Source organism: Macrotis lagotis, chromosome 1 (genome assembly GCF_037893015.1).
Source record: "Macrotis lagotis isolate mMagLag1 chromosome 1, bilby.v1.9.chrom.fasta, whole genome shotgun sequence".
Classification (NCBI taxonomy): Eukaryota; Metazoa; Chordata; class Mammalia; order Peramelemorphia; family Peramelidae; genus Macrotis; species Macrotis lagotis.
The window spans coordinates 858,856,271-858,869,691 of NC_133658.1; the positions used below are offsets into that span (position 1 = coordinate 858,856,271).

Here is a 13,421-nt window from a genome sequence, read left to right on the forward strand (position 1 = left end):
GGAAACAATCTTTACAACTAATATTTCTGACAAAGGACCCATTTCTAAACTATACAGAGAACTGAGTCAAATTTTAAAAAAAAGCCATTCCCCAATTGACAAATGGTCAAAGGATATGCAAAGGCAATTTACAGATGAGGAGACAAAAGCAATCCACAGTCATATGAAAAATTGCTCTAAATCATTACTTATTAGAGAAATACAAAATAATCTTCTCTGAGGTACCACCTCACACCTCTCAGACTGGCCAGTATGACCAGAAAGGATAATGATCATTGTTAGAAGGGTTGTGGGAAATCTGGGACACTATTACATTGTTGGTGGAGTTGTGAAGTCATCCAACCTTTCTGGAGAGCAATTTGGAACTACACCCAAAGGGCAACAAAAATGTGCATAGCCTTTGATCCAGCAATGCCATTACTGGGTCCATAACCTAAAGAGATGATGTTTTTACCATCAATTGTACAAAAAATATTCATAGCAGCCCTGTTTGTGGTGGCAAAGAATTGGAAATCAAGTAAATGTCCTTCAATTGGGGAATGGCTTAGCAAACTGTGGTATATGTATGTCATAGAACACTATTCTATTAGAAACCAGGAGAGATGGGAATTCAGGGAAGCCTGGAGGGATTTGAATGAACTGATGCTGAGTGAGATGAGCAGAACCAGAAAAACACTGCACACCCTAACAGCAGCATGGAGGCAATGATCAACCTTGATGAACTTGCTCATTCCATCAGTGCAACAATCAGGGTCAGTTTGGGGCTGTCTGCAATGGAGAATACCATCTGTATCCAGAGAAAGAACTGTGGAGTTTGTTGAACAAAGTCCAAGGACTATTACCTTTAATTTAGGGGAAAAAACCAGATATCTTACTGTCTGATCTTGCTATCTCTTATACTTTATGTTTCTTCCTTAAGTATATGATTTCTCTCTCACCACATTCAATTTTGATCAATGTATACCATGGAAACAATGTAAAGACTGACAGACTGCCTTCTGTGGGGGGTGGGGGTGGGAAGTAAGATTAGCAGGAAAAATTGTAAAACTCAAAATAAATAAAATCTTTAAGTAAAAAAAAACTCAAATTACATGACCCAAATAACTCAACTATTTCACAATTTTCATAACAGCCAAATAACCTTAAATCAATGAGTTATGATATATGGTTAACCCATTTTTTATCAATTAAATTAAATATTAGCAAATCAGGTGGCTTAAATTTTGTTAAATGCACACTTAGACTTCTAAACAGAAAACTGTCTCAAAAACATTGGATGTCCTAATAAAAAACCCATAGTTATGAAATAATTACATTTAATTGAAGGAATAATAAAAAAGCATTTGTGTTATTAAAAAAAGACTGAGATAAATGAAGTAATCTGATATTCATCTTTCTTATCTGGAAGGAAAATGATACAGTAATCATGTATAGGGAATGTTGGAATAAGGGTGTTTTTTTTCCCTGTTAGCAGCCAGCCAGTTTTCTATTATGAAGATGTTTCCAGAGCTAGTTAGAAGTGATACTGAAGCAAATTGATATCCAAGTTGCCTATAATCTATCAGGCATTGTTGGTTAACCAGCATTCAATGTGTCAGGCATTTATTCTGGACTTGCCAAGAATGGCTCAGGGGTCTGCCATTCTAATGGGAAAGACAACACTCAAATAACTAGACACACACACACACACACACACACACACACACACACACACACACAAACACACCCTTAGATGGAAGATAATCTGTGAGGAAAGGCATCCCTGCAAAAGGTGATACTTGAGTTCAGTCTTAAAAGAAGGAATTGGAGGTGGAGAAATGAGAGATTTCATCTTAACCTCAACATTATTCACATGTCCTGTGTATCTTGTTTCCACTGTCTGAAATCCTCCACTTTACTGGCTGAAATTCTGTCCATACTCTACAATCCTGTTTAAGTGATCTTGGGCATGTAGGTCACTTAACCTCCTTGATGGGGATCAGGGGGAAGGAGGAGGAATTGTCCCTGAGTTCCCTTCTACCCCTAGAGTGAGGATCCAGTGAAATGTCTTCTTCTCTTTGGAGGTTTTCCTTATTTCTCTTTCATCTCCTCTCTCCTAGCCAATAGTGATTCCTTCCTCTTTTGATCTTGGTCTTCGTTCATCTGTCTTTCCCAAATGGTGGGTAGCCTAGTTTCATCAGGACTCCTTTGGTATTATGGTTTGTTATTGTGATGATCAGAGTCCCTTTAATTTGGTACTTTGGCAGTGTGGTATTTCCCTCACAAGTTTTGATGGTACCTTTCCCATACCTCATTATAGTTCTTATTCGTGTTTGCTCAGAGGGAAGTCAAGGTGATAGAATGTAGAGAATGGAAGCCTAGCATTTAAATTTTACCTGAGATATCCCGGGCAAGGCATTGAAGTCTGATACTCAATTTCCTTATCTAGAAAATAGGAATAATAACAATAATAATAATAGTAATAATAATTGCACTTATTCCACAGGGTGATGATGATGATGATAATGATTGTCTTTTGTTCTAGAAAAAGACCATGACATCAGGAAGATTATGTTATGACAAGCACATGACTTGGATTTGAGTGAGGGAGTACTGTGCTAAGTCACCAGCCTCACTTTCCCCTCCAGAGTCTTCTGATATGTGGCCAGATATGAATCAGGATGCCTGGAGGTGACCCTGGATGTGGGGTCCAACATCACACAACTAGTAATAGTCAAGTGTCTGAGGTCAGATGCTAACTCCCACCCTCCTGACTCCAAGGCCAGTGCTCTATTCACCTTGAAGTGCTTTATAAATATCAGTTTCTGTTGTTATTCATCTTTTCCAGAGCTCTTATGTCTATACAGTGTATTGGAGAACTTTTTGTTCTTTCAGTATCTTGAATGTGCCAAAGGATCACTTAATTCCAGTTGAATTACTGCTCCAGTTCCTCCTCCAATCACACACAGATCTTCAATGTGTTTTTAGGTCATTTCTCACAGAAGTCATTATTGACCTTCTGTGCATTATTCTTTTGCCTTTTGGAATTTCATAGAATAGTAGAATGTCATAGTTAGAAGGGACCTTGCAGAGCATATATAGTCCAACTCATTTTTAAGCAAACATATCCTCTCTTTAACACTTTATCACAAGTGAACAACCATCTTCTCCTTGAAACTCAATAGTATAGTAGAGTGGATAAAGGATTGGTCTTGGAATCAGGAGGATCTCCTTTCAAGCCTCTCTTCAGACACTAGAGATAAGACCATGGTAAAAGTCCCTTAAATTTCTTGCCCTTCTTTATCTGTAAAATGAGAGAATTAGACTAGATAGTCTCTAAGGTCCCTTCTAGTTCTTAAGTCTGTGATCCTATGATCCTGAAACAGTTTATTTCATTTTAGGACAACTTTTTTTTTTAGGAAGTTTCCCCTCAGATTGTGACAAAATATGCTTTTTAAAATCTTCTACTATTTGTTCCTAGTCCTGCTTTGTAGGGCCAAGTAAGATAAATCTCTCTCTGCAGTCTTCTATATATTCAAAGACAGCTAGCCTATCTCCCATGTCTTCTCTGGTCCTACTTCATTATAACTGTCTTTGTATGGCATGATTCCAGCCCCTAACCATCCTGGTTACTCTCATCTGGACATAATACAGTTAGTTATTCAGCATCTTTTTTTTAAGGTTTCTGCAAGGCAATGGGGTTAAGTGGCTTGCCCAAAGCCACACAGCTAGGTAATTATTAAGTGTCTGAGGTCACATTTGAACTCAGGTACTCCTGACTCCAGGACCAGTGCTCTATCTGCTGAGCCACTTGGACACCCCTTGGCATCTTTTAAAAAATGTGAATATCATGTTCCAGAGGTGACTTGATTAGGCACAGTACAGGAGGACTATAACTGTGCTTGTTCTTGATACTATGTTTCTATCAGTCCAGTTTTAAGTTTCATTATGTATCTGGGCTGTATCTTACACTGTTTGCCATTAGAATCCAAGGTCATTTTTGCTGAATGAACCATTCTGGCTATACCTCCCTTACCATGTATTTGTGTGGATAGATATTTAGCCTAATATAGAACTTTGCATTTATTTGTGTTAAATTTTGTCCTGTCTAAAGTTCAACCTTGATGTCTTATTTTTGTATTTGGTAAATCTGAATTCTCAGAGACTATACCAACAGAATCTAAGAGGCCCTACCAAGCAGGAAAGACTTTCAAAGTGGCCTGGCATTGAACTGCATGTTTTCAAAGACCTCTTCCTAACTAAGTGTAGCAGTGACAGTAGCACTAGCAGCGACAGTAATAGTAGTAGACAATAATAATGTGGCATGTATGTTGTACTGTTCCTCTTCCCTTGAATTCTCCATAGGCTTCAAATCTTGACAGATTAAGTAAATAAAGATAGAATTCATTTGCAAGCTCACTGTCATAGATATGATGTGCAGGTTCTCAGATCCATTCACTGGGACGCTATAAGTTCTTAACTAAGTACAAGTAAAATAATTTATGTAAAGTTCTTTGTAGACTTTAAAGTGCTATGTAAATATTATTTATTATTACTAAAAGACCATCACAGAGTTCTAATCTATGATGATGGTTCCTGGAACAATGAATCCTTCAAATGAACTATTTAAAAAAAATTTTTATTAGTATCTTTTATTTTTAAATTACCTACATTTCACAACATTGAATTACAATTTTAATACAAATACTTTTGAGGCAGTGCAAAATACTGGGTCACTAACATATGTATATGGAAGTATTTATAAAGACTTTAGTATACACCTACATATCTATGTGCCCAATGTTCTAATATGGGGTTGGAATGTGGGTATGAACCTTTTTTGTCCAGACATACATCCCATAACCTTTATCCTTCTGTTCTTCTGATTTCCCGAAGTGATCTTTTGCTGTACAGAACACTATCAATCACCACACTGGCTGTTACAGCTGCAGCAAATTTCTACAGCCTGGAATCCAGTTCTCTATGGGCCCAGAAAAGAGGAAAGTTATGTAAGGGGATATGAAGTTAGGTTTTATTGTAATCATGGGCCAGGTCCTTGAAAAAGCTAGTGTAGTGGGCAGTAAAAGGGGATGCTGAATCAACTCATAGTCAATTCCTGTTTTTTTATTTTTTTGACTTTCTTTTTGGGTTCCAGCTGTTTCAAATCATGGTGACTGTTGAAGTAGCTTTATCTTTGGTGTATAATTTCTGTTTCAGAGAGTTTTTAGTTTTTGCAAGGCATTGGGGTTAAGTGGCTTGCCCAAGGCCACACAGCTAGGTAATTATTAAATGTCTGAGGCCAGATTTGAACTCAAGTACTCTTGACTCCAGGGCTGGTGCTCTATCCACTGTGCCACCTAGCCACCCCAAAAGAGGTTTTGAGAGGTCATGGGGATCAGGAAAAAAGTTCTCCCATCTTGTCGGTCAAATGACCCAGAAGTTCTCAATGATCTCTTTGTGTGTATGGGAGGGGGAAATTTTATTTGTCTTTTTAAATTTTATTATTTAATTTTTTTAAAAAAAATTTTGAATTCTAAATTCTCTTCCTTTCTTCAGTCCCTATCTCTTCTCAAAATTCTTTTCTTCTGACCTTAAACTTCCCTTGCTTTTATTATCTCTCCTCTCCTTTTTTCTTATCTCCTTCCCGTCCTACTCCCCTGTTGGATAAGATGGGACATCTCTTTAGAAATGTCCAATTCATGACACAGACAAAGGTATAAATCTGGGAGATATCTTCAAGAGATGATAATTAAATTCATGATCATGATCATGATGATGTTTGTCCTTCATTCTTGAAAAGGACCATGACATCAGGGAGGTGATGCCTTGATAACCACATGAATTGGAGTTGAATGAGGAGATGCTGTGATAAGTCACCAGCCTCACTTTCTCCTACAGAGCCATCTGGATCCAGGGACCAGATATGAATCAGGATGACTGGAGATATCCCTGGATGGGAAGCAATCATTGTAAAGTGGGTTAATTGACTTGCCCAAGGTCACACAGCTAGTGTTAAGTGTCTGAGGCCAGATTCAAACTCCCATCCTCCTGAATCCAAGGCTCTAACCACTTTGCCATCTAGCTGCCCTTTTTAAATTAAATTTACAGAAGCTGATGAAGTAACCAAGTGAGATAGTAAAGAAAGAAGAGAAGTCCTAGGATAGGTTTTTGAGATATGCCCACATTAGCATGTGATGATCGCAGGGTCATTATGAGCATTAATTGAAGTAAAGGGTATAAAAATACTTTGCAAACTTTAAAGTACCATATTAATGCTAGCTATAATAATAATAATGACATCATCATTATTATTATTATGTGGACTTGATAAATATAAAATTCAGAATTTGATTAGATCTAGTTTTCTTTGTAGGAATATTTCAAATATCTTTTATTGAGCCTTCTTTTTTTGTCATTAATGCTTAGACTTACTTCATTTTGCAAAGTATTTCTCCCTTGGGTTACATCTTGAGTTTCTTTGCTCGTCAGAATACATTGTTCCATTCTTTTCTGAGATTTCTAGTAGGTATAGAATAGACTTATGTTATTCATATTTCTATTCCTTTGTATTTGAAGGTCTTTCTACTAATTACTTGAAGAATTAAATTGTTCAATTTAACCACTATATGTTTTGGAGTGTGCAGCATAGAGTTTTTTTTATTAAGTCAACATGTGAGTTCTTTTGGTACTTTTTTTTCTGTGTTTAGAAGTTCTCGGCAGTTTTATTGTATCATTTCTTACATGTTGGTGGTATTCAGATTTTTCTGAGTCTTAAAATTATAAAGTTATGTTTCTGTGCATCCTGTCTTTGAGATCAGTTTATTTTTCTTATGTAAAATCATGTTTTCTTTTAACATCATTGCTTTTATCTTCTCTTCTTCCAGATTGTCTTTCATATCTATATATTTGCTTTCCCAATCTATTGTTCTCTCTTTTGTTTATTTGATGAGTTTTACTTTTGGGGACTCAAGTTGTTTTTTTTTTTAATTCGAACTGTTATTTCTGTTTTGCAGGTCATACATTTGGTTTTCAAGATATTTCTCTCTTGAACTATTCAAGAACATCCAACTTGTTATTCAGTGCTTTGGGGAATTCATAGGGTCTTCTGCCTCATTGGGTATTGATTCATCTTCCTTTGTCTTGAAATATTTATTTGTTCACAGATCCTTAGGTGATCTGGAGATCATATTGCCTTCTGTTTTAATATGTCCCCTGTTGGTTTATCTGCTCAGCATCTTTGAGTTACCTTCCTATTGAGAACTTTTCTAATTTCAGTCTTTTTTCTTTATGTTCCCCTATCATTCACTTTCAGACTTCTGCTTTGAAATTTGTTGGAAGGCTACGGGTTCAAATTATGTCATAGGTACTTATCACCTATGTGATAATCAACAGGTCACCTAACCTGAATCTCAATTTCCTTATGTGTAAAACAGGATACCTGTGGCACCTCCCTTACAGGGTAGTGTGTGGCTCCAGTGAAATGATGTGTCTAAAATGCTTTTGCTAACTTGAATAAGCTATATGCATCTGCATTATTATTACAAGAAAAAAATAAGACATTTACACCAAGAAGTGTACATTATCACAGACTAAAGTTTTGCCTACAGTTATCTATGGAACTCTTTGCAATATAAGTGTGTGATGTTTTGATAATCATAATTATAAGTCAAGCCTTCATTCCAGCATCCCTATTCATAAATTTAAAAAAGAATAGTAAATCCAAAAGAAAAAATTCCATTAAGACTTAATAGCAGGGGTGGCTAGGTGGCGCAGTGGATAAAGCACCGGCTCTGGAGTCAGGAGTACCTGGGTTCAAATTCGGTCTCAGACACTTAATAATTAACTAGCTGTGTGGCCTTGGGCAAGCCACTTAACCCCATTTGCCTTGCAAAAACCTAAAAAAAAAAACCCTAAAAAAAAAAAGACTTAATAGCAAAGCAAAGCAAAAAAGGAAAATAATCAGGCAACAGAATTATTCACATACTCAAATAAAGTAATCCCTATAGGTTTCTAAGAAATTATGATCTGTGTCTCCCTTCCTCCCTCCCTGCCCCCCCCCCCCCAAATCCATACACTCTTATCCTGACAAATCTACAGTTTGTTAGGGGAGAGACACAGTCCCTTCTGAGATTCACATTGCCTGAAGTGAAAAGTTTAGGATTCATTGTCCCTTGCTTTATAGTGTTCTGTTGATTCACTCTTTTTTGTTTCCAGAACCTGCATATTTGCTCCCTTGGGGCAAACTAGAGATTTGCTAAAACCGCAGCTCATCTAACTTCTAGAGTTTTCAGGATTCTGAGTTTGGGAACATCATGGTAGTGTTGTTCCACATTTTCATCTTTTATTTCCCCATTTTGTCTGGCTTCCTTTGCTCTGTCTCTTGCTAACACACTGGCTACCTTTTAAGCCTTCCACTTCTTGGCAGTCTTTCTCTCTCTCTCACTCTTTGCCTTGTGATACAACCCAACTATTAACTCACATAGGCTCCTGGGGAGTGGAGTCTTGAAAATTTCCTCCAATGAATAGCTCATTCTGAGATATTATAGTCAAATAGGAAATGCAGTTCAACATGCAAAATGTTATGTAATAGGATAAGAGAGATAAAAGTATTATGGGAAAATTTAAGGAGGGGAGAGATTACTTTCTTTTAGGGGCATGGGGATTCATGGAAGGCTTATGAAAGGGTTGGCCCTAGGCTAGCTTGTATGGGGGCGGGGGGAATTTCAGCAGGTTATTCTGAGGAAATAATATATTCCAAAATAGGAACTGACCTACAGAAAGGCAGTCATAGCATTGGACAACAAAAGGAGGAAGCAGGATACAGCTAGTATACTGACTAAAACTTAGGGTAAAAAAAAGGGTAGGAGTGTAAAATAAAGTTGGAAAAGTAAGTTTTCTCCATATTTTGTAGGGTCTTTTATCCAAACTAAAAAAAAGCATTTTTTTTCCTGTAGGCAATAATAGGCGATCAGGAGCTAATAAAAACTTTTAAATAATAAAGTGGTGGTCTGATCTGTACCTTCACAGGCTTATTTCAGCAACTGCATTAAAGAATGGATCAGAGAAAGGAAAGAGCAAAGGCATGGAAATAAGTTAGGAGGTTATTGAATTGGTCTAGATGAAAGGTGAAAGCCTGCCTAAACTAAAATGATGGCAATTTGAGATTATAGAAGCAAAAGATAAGGAAAAAGTAGAAACAATAGACTTTAAAACTAGTTTCATTAAAATGACTATTCATGATCTTTTTAGAAGTATCAAAAATATATGTAAGCTTGATTTTTAGGCAAGAAAAATAATGGAAATGTCTGGAGTTTTTTGATGGGTTTTTTTTTAATATGTGACAAATATCACTTCATGCTGTCAGTGAGGCATAGTAATTTTGAGGCTTAGCCTTGGAGGTAAGATGACTGGGATCTAAGTGCTGTTTTTATCAGAAGTGACTCACCAAAACACTCAGTGTCCCAGGCAATATTCCAAGATTTTAGTTGGAGAAGAGTTGTCAGTTTACATATAGCAAATATAGAATTATCTATATTTGTGAAAGCATAGGTCTGGGCTGACCTTGCCCCCACGCCTTTTTATTTGAGATTGTTGCAATTGATGTAGTTTCAGTTTATTAAATGGCATAACCAAACTTTTGATTTTTTTTCACACATCCTTGCTTTAGTGAACATCTTACAGAAAATGAAACCTGTCTTTTGGGATTGAAAGAATTAACAGTTATCCCATTGTGGACTTTCTGGAAGCACAAATATATTCATTGACTCTCCTTATCTAATGATTTAAATAGAAATAGAGTTTTTTTTGAAAATTAAATCTACTTTTCATCAAGCCAGCATGAGAATAAGGGAAGATGCATATTTACATTTCCTTTCTGGGTTTTTGTTGCTCTCATAATCTAACAAAAAGAAGTCAAAATCTTAATTCTTTTAGATTTATTTAAGAAATATATTTAAAGGAAATTAAAATTAGCTAACTGGCATCAACAAAGAGTTAAGAATTGTTATCAAGTATTTCAAAAGCATTTTGGGACTTCCAGCCAAGATGGCGGAGAGAAGACAGAGAGAAGACAGTTCTAAAGTCTCCTGATCTTTCCCCATATGAAACAAACCTCTTAACAGAAATCCGACCCACAAAACCCAGAAAGAAAAGCTGAGAGAAAGAACATCTACCTCAGGATTTGTCTCCCGCAGCAGCATTGGGCAAATTCAGGCGGGTGAGTCTAGGTGCAGAGGGCTGATCAGCCCAGGATCAACCAGATTAGTGGCTGAATTGGAGCCAGGGAGTCTGAGGGCCCTAGAGCCAGATCTGCTGGATCAGCGGTGGGGCTAGATGATGGGGGGCTTGAGTCAACTAGGGAGCAGAGGTGCACTGACCCTCTGGAGCTTGCCAACAGGGCTGGGGGGCGAGTTCCAGTGCAAGAGAGCTGTGTACACCATCCCTGGGCTCCTCTGGTCTGAGGAACTCTGAGTCCACACCTCCATTATGGCTGAGGCCTCTTCCCAGAACAAACAATTACAGACTACTCCTGCCTTAGGCACAGGTGTGTGTGCATAAGAACCAGCCCAGCTGACAATAGGGAGAGGAATGACCTCACCCCAGGGTAAAGCCCACCTTTGATTGAAAGCAAAAGGATTCCTATAGTTCCAACCCCTCCCTTCAAGCCTAAGGGAGAAGGCCTCAGTCAAGGCCGCAGACACTCCAGAGAAAGCAACCAGTACCTCCTACTGGCCATCCAGAGAAATTGCACTAAGTGAGTAAAGCCTCCAGTGATCCCAAGCCCCTGTGAATCAGCCCCTCCCCAACTCAAGGTCTTAGCAAAATGAAGAAGGGTCAGCGGGAAGGTGGATCCATAGAAAATTTCTTGGAAGGGAAAGACCCTAACTCAGTGAAACCTAGAACTTCTGGGGAGAATACAATCTGATCTTTAATACAGAAAGACTTCCCTTGAAGAAATAAGGAAAGAGTTTAAAAATCAACTGGAAAATTTGGGAGAGACAATACCTTGCAACAAGAAAACAAATCCTTAGAAAATACAGTTGGACAAATACAAAATGAGAATAAATCTCTCAGATCCTCAGTTGGGCAAATGCAAAATTAAATAATTCTCTCAAAACCTCAATTGGTCAAAAGTAGAATTGACCAATTGGAAAACTCCTCTCTAAAAAAAATGCATTTTGGAATAATGACTAACATTAATACTTAAAAGTTTACAGAGCACTCTATATACATATTTGGAGCCTCACAACCTTGTAAGGAAGATAGTACAAGAATCATAATCACCATTTTACAGATGAGAAGTTGAAGCTTGGAAAAGTCACCAGCTACTCACATGTCAACAGTGGAATTCAACCCAGTTCTTCCTGAATCCAAGTCTAGCACTCTATCCTTCATCATACCATTATCTTTTACAATATAATGTGATAGATGGAATAAAGTGAAGTATCAAAACCAAGAGAAGCACTCTTGTGGGAACTTCATTTATATCTTTCAAATAGTGTTAAGCTTGACAGTTTTTCCTAGTTGGCAGATGATTGTAGTAATAACTTGCCATAGTAATTTACTTACTTTAGCAGATTCATTTCGAGAGTTGAGGAGGGGGCAAGGAACAAGCTAACTGTTAAGTTTAGTTGAGTCAGAGAAAAGTACCACCAGTGAGCCATAAATGTTGGAATGTGGAAAAGGCTATTACTGTGAGGAAGAAGCAACCTTTCTTCCCATCCCATAACCTGAAAGGTCTATTTTATGTGACTACTTAGGGCTCTAAACTTGATTTATCACAGTCCCAATTCTATTCTTGTTTGCTTAAGTATGATGAGTATTCTCTTGGTATAGAATTAATTGTGTGTTTACATGTTATTGCTGAGTCCTACTATCCTACTGACTTTTGTTTCTATTAAGGATATATTTTGATTTTTATTTTTGTTTAAATTTGGTAAGAATGATTCATTCCTGTCATGGCTTGTTCCTGTCCCCTACAAATGGAAACAGTACTGAGGGGGACATCAGCTGGTTTAATCTTCTGTTGGGTTTTTATTTGCTTAGCTCTGGTTCCCCAAAGGATTCTTCTGCCTATTGCCTCAGCAGACCTTTTGTGTAAATAAAATTGAATCAAGCACATGAGTAAGTGTGCCTGGATAGCAGCCCTGGAATCTCATTGACATTCCCCTACTCAAAGCTATGTTTCCCAGTCTGTCTTCATCACATTCTAGGGTCCTCAGCTCCATTAGGTCCTCTCATCACCTCCTTTATAGCTCTGGCTTTTTCAGTTTCAAGTAGCAACATGACCTGGCCCCATTCAGCTGCCAGTCATAGCTTATTGTCTCCTTTGGACTGCAGTTTTTAGTAATGTATTCCCATCCAGCACAGATCTGGGCATCTTCAGCACAACTCCCTCATCATTTATTTGCACAGCACATGTAAGGAAAAGCAGTGGGGCTGGCTAATTGAACAAGGAAATGGGAGATTTGTGAGGATTATAGGTGAATAAAATGAGACCAGAATTAGTGATAATACAAGACCAATTAATGTTTAGCTGACTTTTTTATTCCAGGAAATTCCATCTTTTTCTTTAACATTTCATCTTCACAGAGTAAGGGGGCAGGCTGGATTCTCTCATATGACTTAAGAACAGCCTAGTGGCAGAGGTCATTTCTGCTTATTGACTCCCCTTTGAGTTCCATATATAAAAAGAAAACGCTTTATAGCAATTCTGGATATTGGTGGACATGGGGGAGGTGTGAGTTAACTCACTACACTCCCACAATCCTAGCTTGTAATAATAGAAACAAAGAAGCTAGGCAGTTGGAGTTCATGTGCCTGGAGGTAGATAGATGTGGATCCATTTGGGGCCCCTGTTGGACAAGAAGTTTTTAGGACTTTAGTTTGATGCTTCTTAGACCCCAGGGAACCTTCTTTTGCTGACTTTTCTAACTTTCTTGCTTTTTTTTCCCAATCCTCTGTACTGCTTTTTAAACCATCTCAAGAATTATTTCTACCTGAAAGATTAGAATTAAAATTATTTTGGTAAAATAATTGTTCATTTCAGGTCCTTGAACTTTGAGTGATTTGTTGTTATAACATGCATACTAGCAACCTGGCTGCTTTGAAATAAGATGGCAGAATCTGGGTAATTTAGGATATTTTTGTTTGCACTATTAATAGAAAAGTTAGGCAGTCCTTGCTCTCATTGTAATAATAATTTTCATAATTAACAGCTGGCACAGTAGCAGCCTCCAGTAAATAATGATGTTTGAGAATGGAGTTTATTTGAGAGTCTGACATAATTTTTACTACGATGTTACACTGTCATCATTTTATAGTACTAGACTTCTAGTTCCATTCAATTAAAAATGTAAAATGATTATTAAGCACCTAGTAGGCAGCCTGGTATGGTGGGAGGAAAATATCACAGAATTTTACAGTTAAAAGAGAGTTCAGTG

At 37.4% G+C, this 13,421-nt stretch overlaps 1 protein-coding gene across 11 annotated transcripts in view; it reads left to right on the top strand.

Moving 5' to 3' along the window:
- The window catches only part of PHC2 (polyhomeotic homolog 2), a 145,837-nt gene that overhangs the window by 23,015 nt on the left and 109,401 nt on the right, over window positions 1-13,421 (top strand). The gene's annotated exons all lie outside the window — the stretch shown is intronic.